The sequence below is a fragment of the Eublepharis macularius genome, chromosome 1 (assembly GCF_028583425.1).
Source record: "Eublepharis macularius isolate TG4126 chromosome 1, MPM_Emac_v1.0, whole genome shotgun sequence".
Taxonomy (NCBI): Eukaryota; Metazoa; Chordata; class Lepidosauria; order Squamata; family Eublepharidae; genus Eublepharis; species Eublepharis macularius.
In genome coordinates this window covers 134168406-134186622 of record NC_072790.1, presented here as the reverse complement: position 1 = coordinate 134186622, position 18217 = coordinate 134168406, and positions in this window count along the sequence as shown.

Genomic DNA, 18217 nt, shown 5'->3' with positions numbered 1-18217 from the left:
GGAAACTCAGGTCAGCTAACAACTAAGATCCTCATAAATCATAGAGTTAAGCAAGGTTGCATTTTTGGTCCCTTTTTGTTCAACTTGTTTTTGAATGACCTAGAACTCTTGAGAGGTTCTCCTATGATTGTATGCAGATGATGTGGTTATATTATCCCAAGTGCATCATGTGCACCCAAAAAGGCCCGAGGCGCCTTCTACTTGCATTTGCATCTTACTGTGAGACTAACTTGCTTTCTGTCAACTTTGAAAAATCAAAAATGTCGTTTTTGAGGTCTTGGAGATGCCTAAATTAGCGCATTAATGGTAACTCAATAGAGCAAGTCAAATTTTTCAAATACTTGGGAATTCTCTTCCAGTATAATAGCAACTGGACTGGCCAAAAGCAGCCTGTCTGCGATTGTCCGGTTTTCTTATGTGAAGGAATACCAACTTGTACATGCAACTATGAAAGTTTTCAGTTCCAAAGTTGTGTCCCAAATACTTTTTGGTATCTCTATGCAGATTAATTTGTTCAGTTTCCAAGTTGAGCAAATTCAGACTATATTTCTGCAATGTATCCTTGGGATTCCAAACTGCATAGGTTATGAGGCCATGTGCTTGGAGACAGAGCAGGATCTCCTGATGACTAGAGCTTGGCTATCAACATTGAAATTCTGGCTATGACTCCATTTTAGGGCAGGACCTAATAGTTATATTTCTTTGATGCTATCGGATTCTTTTTCATGTAACTGGTCTCATTTAATTTTGTGAAAAATAGAGTATATCTTTGGACTCTGTATGTTAGATGAAGTGAAAGTATTTAGATCTCTGAAACAGAGACTTTTAAACATTGAGAAACAAACTCTGTGATCTCATGCAGACAAAACTTGCTCTCCCCTGCAATATATTATAACATCGAGACAGGGGCTTCCAGCTAATTATTTTACACAGCTCACTGCCCCTCATTTATGTCATGCTTTTATGTTAGCAAGATTTAGTGTTTTCCCGTCTGCAGTTCTTTATGGAAGATTTGCCAAATTGCCCTATCTTGAAAGAACCTGCCCATGCAATAATAGGGAACCAGAGACGATTACTCATATTTTGCTCCAATGTGAATTTTATACCCAAATACGAGAAGTGTTAATTGATCCTATTTTGCATAACAGGCACAGCCTGTCATAAGTGAGGCTTGTTTCTTTTCCTTTATCCAATCAGTGTCCCCATCTTACTTTCTCAGTAGCGAGATTTCTTTTAATTGCTATGAGAATTAGGGACTATAAGATATAAGTTCTCATTTTATTTTGTATATAGAAATGTAGGCTTCTTTAATTTCATTTTATGCCAATAAAGGTATTGACTGACTGACTAGTTGGGGGAAATTAGCTTAAAGGAGACAAAGTGAGAGGGAATAACTGGGATTCTTCACCAATGTTTACAGGGATTGTTCCCTTAAGAGAACTCTCGAAATAAACCAGCCAGGTGTTCAGCTGGAAAAGTTTTTATTAAGAGAGAAATAAAAGGGCAAATATACAAACACGTACAAAGCACAAATGAGGCTAACTAAGAAGAAATCAGGGAGGAGAGGGAGAAAGCAATTTGGGGGAAGGCTATAATTACCGGTCTCGAGGTCTGTGGAGGCAACAGTGAAACTGCCAGCATTTCACGGAGAGAAGAAGACAAGGCCCAAACAGATTGGGGGGGGTATGTACACACATACACACATACACACAGAGGGAGATAATGCAAAATGCTCCCTGGGCAAGCTGATGTATTCACCCCCAATACAATAACTAAATGGGTTTTCTGGCAGTGAATAATGAGGTGGGAGAGGCTTGATGGGTTCCCCTGAGGTGGACTATAGGTGTAAATAGTGCTTGATGATCCTGTGAGTACCAGACGGATTTGGTGAACAGCTTAATTAGGGTAGATGGGTGAGGGTAAGTGAGGCCGGATATGGATGAGATTAGTCAATACTCAAGAGCTTCTTGGGATACCTCATTGTCCTAATTTATGCATCTCTTTGGGGTATAGAGGGGGCTATTAGTCAGTCAGCTACTCTGACTCCCTTTTTATTATATTTTTCTTGGCTATCTGGCTAGAATCCTTTTAGACCAGGCAGTACCTTGCACTTCTAATATGTGAGGGATGATGTTTATGGTTTTATATCTATATACTACCCCTCAGCAGGGGTCTGACTGCTAACACTTTAGGAATTAGTAATAAAAACAAAACAAAACAAAATCCCATGTACAAGACTAATGGACAGTATATTTCTGCCTGTGATTTTAAAAAAAAATCCATCCAATTAGAAGGAAATTCTAAAGGGGAAATATTTTTCCCCTTACCCAAGGGATCCTTTACACAAAACATTTGGTGGATATGAGGAAGTACCCCGTTCACTTGCGCAGGTATGAACTGGCATGTGATTCTTTCCTCCTATTCCAGAATCTTCAAGCATGGCCTGTTTTTTAAATGTTACTCCATTCACTCAGGCCCCTTCATTCTCCTTTATTTTGGGAAGGAACTGCTTTATTCTGAAAACCAGCATTACCCTTTACTAAATATACTCTCACATTTTCTACTGCCTTTATTTTTCATTTAGTAGCTTAAGCTGAAAGGCCTGGAAATTATCTGATATATCTCATTTTTGAGAAACTGTAACTCAAAGTTTCCTATTTTGTTACTCCTTGCTGTTCATTTTGGAAAAGTCCTGGCATTTATTAGGCAAGAGCCTGATAAGTTCAAAAGAAAATGAAATCTTTGAAAAGACAGCAGCAAGTGAAGATCTGAACAACAAGGAAAAGGATTGAATGTTTCTATGGGGAATCAGACATAATGCACATGGCTTTGTGTAGATCTTGTCTTTAGTTTTGGTTCATATGAATTCATGACTTTAAAAAGTCAATGCAAAAAGGAGACAAAACTCTTCTCTCTCATATTATTTCATTTCTGAATTGCTGGTTTGACTCAGTTTTAATGTCAAAATAGTTAGTCAAAGTCTATCACAAGTTCAAAGCAGATTTGGACATTCTAAAGAAGTGTTGCCAGCCAGTGTGTAGCCAGATATGCTTTCATTCAGCAGCACAGATTTCTAATGACTATAAATGAACTTATATTTGTGCAGGATTCAGAAGTGCCTGAATATCATATGCTGAACATAGTGGTTAACATTAATCAAGACAACAATCCTTACATGGAATGTGAAAGTCAGTTCCATTTAAATCAGAAGAATTTATTTCCCAGGGTGTCTCTGGGACTGATGGTTAAGTCAGCTTTATGCAACTCTATTGTTTCAATGATATCTCTGGCTTTTTGTCTCAAAATACAAGAAAGACATGGAATAAAAATGGTGTACTATGCTATAAATCCATCTGGGATTTATGCTTCAGAGAAATCCAAAAGCCTTCCTCCTTTTGAAAACGTTTAGCTAAAAATAAATTGGATTCAAATGAAATTACTGGCTTTAGTAGAAATGTGTGTAAATATGCTGATTTTGTTGACATTAGTCAGCAGTTAAGCCCATTGTTTTCAGTGGGTTCCCAAACAATGTCTTTGGGATCAGAATTTATAAGGTTGTAATCTTTACAATATTTTTCTACCACTCTGCAACAAGGACAAATATATGCTGTATATACTATGGACAAAGAAGCCTACTAGAAATTTAATTTTCTACTCAATCCCACTGCTTTTTTCCTTCAGGGAATCTAGAATTACATAAATTGTACATTCTTCCAATTCCTTCAGTATAAAAATTACACCATCTTACAATGTCCCTGGGCCATATCCAATTCTTTGCATTCAAACTGTGACTAAAACATGTTACCTTATATAAAAACATGAACCCAAGAAGGAGAATTTTATAGGAAACATTAATCTACGCCAAAGCCGTAAGTCAGTTTTGGTAGGTGGTATTAAATTTGCATGCTCTGCCCATAGTGTATAATTCAGTGGTCATTCTGTCCAGAAAGGAAAATTATAACAGAGAGAAAAAGGGATTCAATTGTGTGTGTTCATTTATTTATCATGTATTTATCTACCATTTCTCCTTAAAAGTATCTGATTACACACAACTCAAACCATAAAAAGTCCAACCATTTCTCCTGTCAGAAAATGTGTCCAATAAGTTGCACCTCAGATACCATTACCCTGTACATATGCCATCATTAGAAGGGAATGTCATTCAGGAAATGCAGAAAATTAAAGAGGACAAAATATCTCTGCATCTCAGAAGTTTCATATGTGAAAACCTTCCTTACACTCACTGACTTATTTGAGTAAATGTTTGACAATATATGTTTGTGTTTATAGACATTTGCTGTGTTTCTGTTAATCCATGCTCATCTTGTCATAGGTTTCCATATTGACTTCTTAGTTTGCTTTCGGTCCAGTGTTTATGGACTCCGGCAGCTATTTTGAGGTAGAGATTTCCAAACCACTTAACATGCTATTACTTTTCTTTTATCAAGCTGTCCCATTCTGTCTGACAGCTATGCAAATATTTAATGAGCAAGAGCAGTGTATTCAGTTGAAATGAATACACTAACAAAATATGTCTGGATTTTAAACCTTATTTTTATTTAAGTACTACTTCATTTTACCTTTTCGTTATTAAAGTCTGATACCCACCTTGAAAAGAAGACACTGTACTACTTGGCAAAGAAGTCACCAAGATTTTCACATATTATATTATGAGATTTGGAATGTAAACAACAATATCCAGCAATTAGGACAAGAACAAACACCCAGACATTCAGAAAGTGTCAATGAATCACTGCAATTAAGCCAACAAATGGGGCAGGACAGAACATTATGCATAAAATCGGTAGCAATTAATTTTTCCTCCAGCAGAGGGAGGCCTAAGCATGCCATAAAGCCAAAAAATGGACAACTGCTTCATCAACAGTTTTCTGCATTGTCAAACTCAGGACTAAAATTTGTGCCTGTTGATTTTAATAACAGTGAAAATAGATAGTCTTATTTATCAGAATTCTCTTTGATAAATCATAAGGGTTGATGGATGAAATAAACAATACAAAAATATAGGAAAAGTAAGTGTCTAGAAGCAGTATTAGTGGTAAAAATGTAATACTATGCAGGATGTACGACATAATCAGTTAAACTTTCAGTTTCTTCACATTGGCTGATTCCACGCACATTGGATAATGCAGTCATTTGAGGTGGATTATTTGTTCCGCACACACACAAATCCATTCCAAATGATCTATAAAGAGGATTGGAAGTGCATTATTCAACATGTACGGAATCACTCATTGTTTTTTTCTCATTGATTTGTTGAGGTTTTTTATGAGTCTGATGAGAACTTGTGTTGTGCTGTTGCTGTTTTATTTTTCCACCAGCTCAAAATGGTGTCTGAAGAAGGGAGCGGTGACTCTTGAAAGCTTACTCTTTGAAAATCTTGTTGGTCTGTAAGGTATCACTGGACTCAAATCCTGCTGTTCTAGTGCAGACCAATATGGCTACCCACCCAAACTATCAAAATGCTTAGTGGATAATCAACTTTTAAAAAAAGAACTAAAACTGAGAATGCAAAAAACCCAAAAACTAAAACAAAAAAAGATGAATTACGGAGCAGTTATAGAACTAACTCAGTCAAATGTTTCTGGAAAAGGAAAGTTTAAAAGAAACACAGATTTCTAAACCTTCCCAGGCTGGAAATTCCAAAGCTGGGCAGTTGTAGAACTCACGCTTCTTGCTGTTGTGTCCTCACTGGTCCCAAAAGCAGTGGTGTGTAGTTAGAATTTACTAAATTCAATGCAACCATAAACCACACCCCATCTGGCAATACAGAGAATGTTCCTAATTCAAAGAGAATTATTTCTGACATTCAGGAATGGTCCAGATCATTCCAATCTGACAGGTATTCTATTTTCTCCAGCTGTGGGAAGGGCTGAAGCAGTGGGGGAAGGGGGTAGTGTCTCAGCATTAGTAGACAAGCTCTTCATGACAGAGACACTGGGAACCGAACTGTCCTGATTGGTACTTTTTTGCTCAGCCATTCCACTTTTGGCCAAACATTGCACAATCTCAGGTTTAGGGGATGATGGGTTTATCATTCTATAGAAGAATGTCCATGTTTGCTTGAGAAGCTGTACACTTGCTTGATAGGCAGGGGAAATAGTGTTGCTTATAGGTGAGAGAAGGGGAAACTACAGCTTGCCCTTCTCCATAACTGGCAGTCTGCCTTGCAAGCAGGTGATAGCAGCAGCGGCTTTGGCTCCCTTCTGCATTAGATAGCCAGTACCAGTCAGCCTGTATGTTCTGCAGGGGATAGAAGGATATACTTTGTTTATACTGGCTGGCTGGCAGACAGTGCTGTGCAGATTGGGAGCAGGCAGAGGCCCAAGTGTTGCCCACCCCCACCAGCATTAGGCAGCCTGCCAGAACTGCAGACAGGTTGGAGAGGATAGAGGCAGAGGCTAGGACTTTGCCCCCTCCCCAGCCTCCTCACTAAATACATACATATACCAAGAGGGTCAAGATGTACCTTCTCTCATCCTCATCCTCTCTGTTTTTGTTTAAAAATAAAGCTCACTCTGTCTGCTTAAAGCATGCCAATTCAAACATCTCAATGGTGGTTCTGCAAGGGAGAATTTTCATTGCTGCTAGAAAGATGTATTCCTGTTATATCTTCCTGAAATTTGAAAGTAAGAATTCCTTAGAAAAGGGGTACAGTTCTCGAGTTCCTTTCCCCCAGCTGGGTGGATGGGGAGAAGTTAAAGGTAGAAACCTATTTCCCTTTGATATCAATAGAAAGGACTGTTGGATTGATTCCTGGCTAGACATGGGCACGAACAGCATTACGAATGAAAAACCCATGAACAGCCCATTCGTCTGTTCGCAAACAAGCCGTTTGTAAGGCTCCATTCTAAACAAATAACTAGTCATTGCAAGCCTCATTCATTGCCTTCATCAGCCGCTCATCAAGCCACAGTCTGGGGCCTTTCAATCAATTCCCCGAGCAATGGCAGGGACTGAACTCTGTCTGAACTCCTTCTGGCTTTCCTTCTGGCTTTAACCCTTCAAAGTACTTCCAGCAGAGAGTCCCGTTTTTGCCACTGTGAACAGAAAATGACAACAAAGGGATGGACCCATGGATCATGCCTTTTCCGGGAGTGCAATCTCTCTGAAACTTGGGGGAGAGGTCTTTGGAGGACAGTGAGGACTATGTCCTCTGCAAATTTGGTGGGTATTGGACATTGGGAAGGTCAGTTTGTAACCCCTCAAAGTAGCTGTCTTCCAACAGGCAGTTCTGTTTTTGCCACTGTGAACAGAAAGTGATAGCAAGGGGGGGGGGACACATGGATCATGCCTTTCCTGGGGTGCAATCTCTCTGAAACTTGGGAGGTCTTTGGAGGACAGTGAGGACTATGTCCCCTGCAAATTTGGTGGGTATTGGACATTGGTAAGGTCAGTTTGTAACCCCTCAATGTAGCTTCCAGCAGAGAGTCCTGTTTTTGCCACCGTGAAGAGAAAATAACAACAAAAGGAATGACCTATGGATCATGCCTTTCCCAGGGTGCAATCTCTCTGAAACTTGAGGGGTCTTCGGAGGATAGTGAGGACTATGTCCCCTGCAAATTTGGTGAGTATTGGACATTGGGAAGGTCAGTTTGTGGGGTGTTTAAAGGGCCCTGCCCCTTGCACGTGGCAGGAAAGGGCCCTTTAAACTATCAGCTGGCAGGCGGCAGAGGGGAATTCCCCCTGCCACCTACCAGCTGATAGTTTAAAGGGATCTTTAAGGGGCCACGAACAATGAACAATGAGCATGTCTGTGAACAGGGTCATGTTCATTACTGTTCGTTGTTCGTGGATGGGAACAAACAATGAACAGCTTGTTCATTTTTTCCCCATTCATGTCCATGTCTATTCCTGGCACAGCCTGATTTAATTCCAATATTAAAGAATCCAACTTGAATTTTAAAATGACATAAGAATGGAATCCAAATTCAACATCTTTTCTTTCTTTTTGTGACTCGTGTAAGGAAAGACAGACCTTCAGGTATGAAGGAGATAGCAATGAAAGTATAGACATGAGGAAGGAGGGTTCATGGAGAGGGCTGTGATCAGATATGACTGGTTAAATGGAGAAACAGTGTTAGATCCAGAAATCTTCTTGCACCAGTATCGCAGACCTTCTTCACTTTGTCCTCTCTCAGCAGCCATTTATGACCACAAGAAAATGGATTCCAAGGGCGAGTAGATCACTGGATAAACCCAGAGAAGATCCATAGCAGGTCAACTTGTACATGTCACACATGTAAATCTATTGCTTGTTTTCTTTTTAATTTAAGAACATTCTTGTTTATGCTATTATAGAGAAACTTCAGCATGAGCAAAGCAATACATGGGTTCAAGATGAAGAACCCACTTTCTAACTGCAGCAACTAAAACAAGTACCACTGCAATTGTGAAAATAGCTGTTGACTGATCCTAAATGATTTCTATTTACTTATCACTAGTGATGTCTGCTTGTTCATAAGAAGTAACAATATAAAAAACAATCAGGAATGACAAGAAATAAGCTGTGATTTCAAAATTACAAGAGAAAATCCTGGACGCAGATGATATGGCAGGGTAATGCTATCTCTGGAAATGCATACATATCTCCTCAATATTGCTGAGTGTGTTCCAAGATCTTCTGAAGTTAATTAAATTGTGCTCTGTTGTCAATGTGCTCTGAATCATATTTTAAAATCTTGCAGCAGGCATCGCACCAATGTGTATGGATGCAGAATATGACCATCATCCAATAGAGTTAATTGTATTTTAGCCCGATAAAATCAATGGGTTTAAGATGGGCTAGGGTTAAGTGGGCTTGTAGCCATATGCATAGATTAATTAGGGCTGAATATTGTGATTCTGCACCAAATGTAGAATCCAACAGAAGAACCTTGCAAGAGGTGCAAGGTTCCCTACATGGAGCAGCTACATAGGCCAGAAGGCTGTAGCAGGGATAAGGTGAAATTACTCCTCCCTGCCTCTTCCATGAGTGGAACTCTGCTGGTAGGAAAGACAGGAAGGAGTCACACAGCAACTTCCTGACTGGCATATTACTCTATGCAGGTCCCACACCACCAAGAACAAACTTTCCTTGGATCAGAAATGGCTGCGGGGGGAAGAGTTGCTGAGAAGATCCCCATCTGTAAGCAGTTTGTTTGTGGGATGCAACCCTCATTCCTGATTTATAAATTCTGGTTGTCATTCTGTAATCTGCTGTTCTCCAGATCAATCCATTTATTGCTCATGTTTACATGAGTTAGTAGTTTGTTTTCTTGTAATATTTGAATTCTTGTTATATGTGTTAGTGCTCAATCTCCTGAATGCTCACAACGTTAAGGTTTTCATGGAACCAATTGCCCTTGGACAGGATTTTGATTAGTGATGTTACTGAAGTTTGTAAATTTTGGGGTCTGGAATGAGAACTTCAGCAACTGATTGTATTTACCTCCAAGTGTAGTAAAAAATCAATATAAAATTTCTTATCTGTCTCCAATTGTCATCCAGACCACAGAAGAACACCTCCCATTCCCCACACACTCCTTATCTGGTAGCTATAGTGATGGAGGTGGTGGAAGAAAAGGAAGAAGCAGAAAGGGAGTCTTTCTTTCTCACCTTCTCTCACTCTTCACCTCCTACTCCAGTGCCTGGAATGTAGATGCAGTGTCACAGGTGCAAGGGAATCTGGAGTAATTTAGGGTATGTGACAACCTGATACCATTTTTGTACAAATGATAGGCTTCTTTGAAATGACATAGTCCATGACACCTGGTGCCAGGAGCTCTGCAATAAAAGTATTTATGTTATTTATAATACAACTTTCTCTCTGGAACTTGATGGAAGAGTCAGGCGGATTCCAGAGTGCCATCCATCCAAATGAAGAACATCAGGCACTCAGGGAAAATTGCATTTATCAGGCTTCTTGGTGTCTGCTGCAGCACCATTCCAGCGGTGCCAGGAAGGAAGGAATGTATACCAGCAAGGATTTGCTACCAAGTCAGGAAGGGGGGATTGGAAATTTGAGGGGACTCTGGGAGGTGCTTAGATCTTATCACGCTCCTAGTGATGTCACTGATAACACAATAGAGTTCTAATTGGGTTCAAAATACATCAAATTGTTTTCTGGTTTTTAAAACTGAGATAAGTTCCAAAAGAGACTAGGGTGGATGTAAGGTTCATCCAGAATTAAGATTTGTGCTAGATCTAAAAATGTGTGCACAAGAAAAGTATTTATGCAACCTTAAACAATTAAGAAATCCCATGATGCAGTGTGACTGTACGCAGAACACGTGCACATAAGAAAACTGGGGAGGAGTGGTGGGGCAAGTTTTAACTGAAGTGAGAAATTTAAAATATTAAATGAATTAAAGTGCAAAAGATTTGTAGAGAAATTTATTGTGAAATGCAGCTATTTTGGGCTAGAATAATCAAAGTAAATACAGAGTTCTGACACATAGTTTGCATCATTCTGCTGCAGTCCTCTTTTCCTTACATTTATAAGACATAAAACAAACCACCATATTTAATGGTTTCTTTCCAGCTGTTGTACATGTATCTGTTTTGCCCTTAATTCTAAGGAATACCAGAGTTCCCAACCCTAGGCTCAATTACTTCAATTAGATATATATGTTAGTATATGCAGAACTGTAGCTTTAATTTCTGCGCCATTCAAGGCACTCCAAAATGAAAAGTATAAAGATGTCAAAGGATTGTGGAATACACTGCAACCAGGGAGATTTTTGAAAACCCTCCATTCAAAAGCTATTTTTAACCATAAAGAAACAGTAAAAGTAGAAGAGGATTTTTTTAAAACACTGAATTGCCACTTAAAGCTGTCCACAGAGATACCAGATATATAGGATGCAACACTGCTTATAAAGACTGCTTATAATTTTGAAAGGTAGTGAAGGTATTGACACGGGGTTTTCACTGTCAATGCAGAGGCAGGACAAACTGCATCAAAAAGTTTTAAAAGCAAAATAGAGGTTAGCTCCATTATTGATACTCTAAATTAAAAGAATAAATGAATCACCCAACTGTAGTTAATGGGCAATTAACATAATTCTGGACCAGTGTAGCTGAAAGATAATGAAAAAGCTGATTGCAAATGAACCAGGAGTAATGTGGGAGGTCGTAATAGTCCCATAACTCTGAATGAGAATCCTATTTCCCCTCTAATTCTGGATGCTTTGATTGGTGAGCAGCTTAATTGTACCATGAAATTCACCTCTCAAAGAAGAGTACATGAAGGGAGGCTTTTGGCCCTCAAAGGAAGACTGTGTTTGCACAGTGGGCAAAGAGGGAAAGCCCCCTCTGCCCCTTGCACATTGGAAAGCAATACTAGGTCTACTTAAACTGGTGCAGAAGAAGAGAATGCAAAGATATAAATAATGAAAATTGTCTGGCAAAAATGTCATGGAGGTGAACATTTCTTAATGTTTCAACAACAGAACAAGACAGAGATGTGGCAGTCCTAGGCTGCAGACCTACATAGGTTTGAAGTCAGCCTTATTGAATATAGTGCGGCTTACTTTGCAGAAATCATGCAAGGGATCAGACTACTTATACATTTGCTGAAGCGTGATCATTTTGGTTGGCTCTAATAAAAGATATTATATGACTTTGTTTTTGGAACATAGGTGAGATTACGAGAAAGATCCTTAAAAAGGAACAAGACATGTACTGTCATCATGATAAAGGCGGAATGTTACCATCTATATTTTTCAAAGAGATCCATGTAAATCAGACTCATTTATGTACTTTATTTATATCCCACTTTCTCCCCAATTGAAAACCAACACTCTCCATGGGAGACCCCAGTTTAACACTATGACCACTACGCCAAGCTGGCTGTCTTACTTAGGGAACTGAAAGCAATGTCTAGTCACCTGCACATTGGATTCTTCAGTCTGCTCATCCCTATGTCAGATAATCGTGAACATGGCTAGCACAGGCACTGCCATGCTCTCACACAAGTGACTCAGCTATTCCAGGGCCTTCTCTTGCTTTTACAGAAGTGCTACTTTACTTGCTGTTAGCAAGTCCTGGTTTGGATGTGTAGCACATGGTTGGTGCCAGTGCAGTGGGCTAAACTGGCTGTAGCTTGAAGGAGTGGCCCATTCAGGGCAGCAGGGAGAGTTTTATTTAGTCCTGAAAAGCAGGGTGTGGTGCTAAGACTTCTCCATCCCTTTCCCGATGGCTTCTCTTTCTGTTAAGGGATGATTTTTGAAGGAAGTAAGGAGAAAAGTGATTAAAAATTGATTAGGGAGGTCTGATGGCTTCTTGCTGGGGGATATTCTGAAATCTGGAGACAGCGCTGGTGTCGGAAATTACTACTGGGACACATTACTAATAAAGGACTGGGTATAGACATTTGGTGAATTACATTCATTTATGGATCCTTTTGTCTCCCTTGCCCTCTACACAATAGTCTGTGTCCTATATGAGCACAGAGACTCATTTTGCAAAATGCCAGTGTTTAAAATAGTTTTCATTTAATGATGTTAGTGACAAGATCAAAAGAATAATCATGCCAATTTTTCCTTTGCAGAAGACTCCTATATCCTGATTTTTTAAAACAGATAAGTGTGCCTTTACCTGTTCATTGAAGGGGAAATGGTTCTATTATCCCATTCTAAATTCCACACAAAATGGCAAACAAAATTGCAGTCCTGGAAAAAAAGCTAGCACATTACTTGGATTCATTGAATTTGTTTCTTTTTAAAAATGGGCCCACTGGAAAATGTTCATTTATTGAAAATTGCATGTCATCACCCCAAGTTCCTTTCCGACCACGCTAAACTAAATTACCGCAGATTTTATGAGAGGCATTTAATAAAAGCCTAAATCTGGGTTTAAAATACGACACTTCATAAGTTGTTGTCTAGATGCCTCACATTTCTTTTGAAATGCTGAATGCATAGTTAAAAAACTATAAAAATGAATAAGCATATCATCAATAACTATTCTTATGGCTATTATTGTCTCAGGGTTGCAGCTGTATTCAAAAATAGCAGACATAATTCATATACTGCAGCCTCCTGGCCCATCTCTTAAACACACATGTAACTACAACGCAAACCAGGAAGCTATTTGCCTATATAGCTATATTGGACAACTAGAAATAGCCTGTAATTCGAGATTCTGGGGTGTACAGATTACACTCTAAATTATTGCACATTCAGTCTAGCAGATTCTCTTTGATTCTAGGTTCAATTTAAAAAAAACATAAGTGGCCCCAATCTAGGACTTCAAGTAATCAGAATATTTTCTATAATCTTCTATACAGAGCAAAACAATTTTCTACATTTCCAAATTCCCAGGTAAACCAAAAGAGTGGATGTAGCTAGGTAAAATGTGAGGGGTACAGGCTTACATTCAATAAAGGGAAAGCTAATTATTATTACACAAATCAAAAAGTATATGGCATTTAAGAAGCTCAAAAGCCAAAAAAGAAGAAAAAGCACAAAATGGAAAAGATGTAACCATTCCTACACTGACTGAGGGCTGTACATGTAACATCGATAGAGTTCAGCAGTGCAGTTGCGCTACCATGTTTACAGCATACACTCATCATGCCTACAGCATCATGAGAGGTAATTTTGCTGCTTGTAGGAGTGCCAGCTTCACCCAGAAGATAGATCAGGTGGAATCAGATCAAATTAAACTGAAAACTAAAGGGCATGTATTACTATTGTATCTCTATGATCATCCCCATACTCTGCATTCAAACACTGCTTCCTCTTTGGGGGCGTGTGTTTTTGAGCAATGCAGCTGCTAATCTACATCCATTCTGGTCCTAGATAAAAATCCAAGCACAGTTTAAGCTTATTTACAAGTATAACCACTATACTATACTCTTTTGACTTAAGATATTTTCAAGATGTTGAGCCATGTGGGTTTCCCAGATGGAGACACTGCATTAAATTTAGTCACATTTACTGGGCTCTCTGAAGGGCTTAGCAAACAGCTCCCAGGATCTCCATTCTAACAATCAATAACAAGTCACTAACTATGTGAGAAACTCTGAAATTTTTTTCCGAACACATCTGTGGATGAGGTAAAGGCACAGTGGGTTGACCCCGATGCACACAAAGGTGAGTTTGGGTTATAGGTAACTGAAAAAACAGTTGCAGCTGTTTTGTTTATTTTGAATTATAAATATCCTTCAGTTTAGTGGCAGAAAGCTAGCATGTGTGTGTGTGTAATGTGCCGACAAATCACAGCTGACTTATGGTGATCCCATAAGGTTTGCCATTACCTGCATCTGTGTAGCAACCCTGAATGTCCTTGGTGGCCTCCCATCCTATTACAAACCAAGGCTGATCCCAATTAGCTTCTGAGATCTGAGAAGACTGAGCTAGCCTGGGCCATTCAGGTCAGGACTAGAGAATAATGGACTTTCCTAAATACCATTGAGATTAAATCTGACTTGAGACTGATACTGCAAACTAGAGGTGGGCATGGACTGGGAAAACTCCATGGACTGCCAGCCCGTGGTCTGTTGATTTTCACAGTTCACGGACCACGGACCACAAACTTTTCATGGACTGGTTCGTCGGTCTGTGCTCCGTCATTTCTGTGGACCCTGGCATTGCCCCCTTCACACCCAGAGAGCCCAAACTCACAGCTAATATTCAGCAGCCTCTCCTCCGGCCACCATCCAAGTTTGGTCAAGATTACCTTTTGGATGTTCAAGTTACAGACCCCTAAAGCGACCGCCCTGGGAAACTTCCAGTAGATACTAGGAGTTGCAAATGCCAATTGACTTGCATTGGCTTGCAGCACCAAAAGGTTGCAATGAGGCAAAATCAAACAGAAAAGGGGGGAGGGAGAAAGAGCCCCCTCACTTACCACACAGACACCTTCCTAGCTGTTGCCTAGGGAATTAATTCTTGCTCCTTGCTCACATACAGAAGAATGGGAGCTGTCTGGTTGGCAGACAGAGCTGCCTATCAAGGTTTTGAGGGCTAAGATTGGTGTTCCCATGGCTGCAGGCAACAGAGGGGATGGATGTTCTGTTGCCTAGGGAATTAATTCTTGCTTCTTGCTCACATAGAGAAGAATGGGAGCTCTCTGGTGGGCATCCAGAGCTGCCTATCAAGTTTTTAAGGTCTGCAGAAAGTCTGAGAACATCCCCCTTAAAAACTTGATGGGCAGCCCTTAAAAACTTGATAGGCAGCTCTGGTTGCCCACCAGAGAGCTCCCATTCTTCTCTATGCAAGTAAAGGAGCAAGAATTAATTCCCCATTGCCTAGGGAATCAATAGATCAGTGCCAGGATGTCTGGACTCACAGACCACGGACCGACAGACCAGCCCAACATTAAAAACTGTTGCTTATATCTGCACATATGACCTTTGGATAGTGGGTTGCATTAAGCCCATTTCATTTTAGTAGCTCTTAGTCATTGTAATTTAAGAGTTTTAAAAGATATTATGGGGTATATAATGAAGATGTAGGAAGCTGCGAAAGAAACAAGATGTTAGGCAGCTTTGTGAATAAGGATCAAGTACCTCCATGGGGCACCCTGACCTGGATAGCTCAGGCGAGCCTGATCTTGTCAGATCTCAGAAGCTAAGCAGGGTTGGCCTTTGTTAGTAGTTGGATGGGAGACCTCCAATGAAGACTAGGGTTGCAGATGCAGGCAATGCCAAACCACCTCTGTTAGTCTCTTGCCATGAAAATCCAAGCAGGGGTTGCCATAAGTCAGCTATGACTTGAGGGAACCACACACACACCTCCATGGGGCACCATGAAGGGGCAACCTTCCAGTGGAGGTTGAAGAAAATGGGAGAAAGAAGATCCAAACATCTTGTCTGACCTTGTGACTCTAAAGAACCAGGCTTATAATGAAGGAAGTTACTCCTGGTGTTATCACACTAATGAGGGGTACTTGGGTGCTCAGTGGGGTTTTCTGAAAGTATTGGAGATCTATTTTGTTAGACCAAACAAAGCAGTAGAAAGTCAGATCACTTATAGTCAGGGCTCATTTGGAGGCGGAATGCGCTGGAACGGTGTTCCGGTAGCTCTGAAAAGAGGTCACGTGGGTTTTGGCCCCACCCATGTGATTCCTTTTCCTCCTGGCTGTCCTCATCTTTAGCAGCAGGCTCTGCTGCTTTATTTTCATTTGTGATGTGACTCGGGAGAGAGAGAGAAAATGAGTGAGTGCAAGCCAAGTGGGGTTGGGCTCCAAAGGAACGTAAGCTGCTTTGAATTCATTCTGCTCTGCTGCTTGCTTTATTTTCATTTGTGACTCATGGGAGAGAGAGAGAGAAAATGAGTGAGTGGGTGCAAACTGAGTGCGGCTGGGCTCCAAAGGAACGTAAGCTGCTTAGAATTCATTCTGCTCTGCTGCTTGCTTTATTTTCATTTGTGATTTGTGCGGATGGGGGGAGAGAGAAAATGAATGAGTGAGCGCAAGCCAAGTGGGGCTGGGCTCCAAAGGAACGTAAGCTGCTTAGAATTCATTCTGCTCTGCTGCTTGCTTTATTTTCATTTGTGACTCGTGAGCGGGAGGGAGAGAGAAAATGAGTGAGTGAGTGCAAGCCGGGTGGGGCTGGACTCCAAAGGAGGGTAAGCTGTTTTGAATTCATTCTGCTGCTTTATTTTCATTGTGACTTGTGTGAGAGAGTGAGTGTGTGTGTGCGTGCATGCAAACAAGCAGGTCTGGCTCTCTAGAGGAGGGTAAACTGCTTTGAGTTCATTCTGCTTTAAGGAAATACCTGGAGATTTTGGGGGAAAGGGGCCTGCAGGGTAGATGGTGCCTTCTGACACACTTCTGGTGATGTCAGGGGGTGTGGCATATGCTAATGGGATATGCTAATGAATTCCTGCAGTTCTTTTTCTAGGAAATGACCCCTGCTTATAGTAATATTAATTTAGACAACATTTTGCATTTGTTGAAACACTATCCACAGAGGAAGGTTTAAAAAAATGTTTTGATAATGCTCCGAAAGTTCCTGAGAAACAATAAATAGTTGGGGATCAGTCCTAGTTTCAGTGAGAGAATAATGAACTATGGTGTGGTTCTGCTGGAACTCCAGCTGTGTAAAACCTAAGGGAGACATTGAAGGGAACTGAACTGCACCTGTTCTGTACATCATGAGCAATGTGATTCAGTTCCGGACTTGTGACATTAGACATAACATTGGAATTATTTATTTTTATTTACTTCATTTCTATCACACCTTTCTCCCCAATGAGGACCCAAAGCTGTTTACATTGTTCTTCTCTCCTCCATTTTATCTTCACAACAACCTTGTGAGGTAGATTAGGTTGAGAATATGTGACATCATCCAGCAAACTTGCATGGCAGGCTGGGGATTCAAACCAGAGTCTCCTAGATCCAAGTCTGATACTCTTAACTGCTATACTACATTGGCTTTCAATAAGAAATATGATAGAATAAAACATACAGTATCCAACACATGTTGGCCTGATGTTTGTGAGCAGACAGGATGGCAAATGCAATAAAGAAACAAACTTGATTTATTCTGTCCCATGGCAAAAAATGTCTCTGAAGATATTACACAAAATAAACTGCTTTTCTTCAAATGAACAAATTTCTCCACATCTATTTTGCAAGTCCTATACTTTGACTTGGTCTGGAATTAACCACATTTTACATCCTTTTTAATAACATGCAATACAATTTGGATATTATCTGTTTGCATTAAGCACTGTGGATGAACAATAGCTCAAATTTTCAAAGTCAGGGTTTCAATAATAAGACTTGATTTTCTTAGCAATCAAATGCAGGCACATCCACACACATGCCTTTGTGAATAGGGCCCCAAACAGCTGCAACCTTCTAGAAATTAATTGGATTCCAGATCATTTGCATTTTACATAGTTTACCAATAAAAGATTGAGATAGCAGCTTTATTAATGTGCAAACTAAAAATCTTTCACAAATAAAGTAAGGATACTTTGCTGAGCTGTAATCCACATTTTAATAAATACACTTATTTCTTCCTCAACTCCTGATAATACTGCAGGCTTCCCTCTAAGGTGGGAATTGATATGCAGGACTAAAATGCAGGCAGCTGTTGAGGATGCCCAGTGATTGCCTAGGGCCCTTACAGGACTTCATCTGGCTAGGCATTATGATTTGATAATGGCCATTTTCAGACAACACCGAAGGCAATTCTAGGATTTGCTGTCACAATAGACATACTAAAAATAAAGTCAGTGTAAATAGATTAAGAAACTGACAG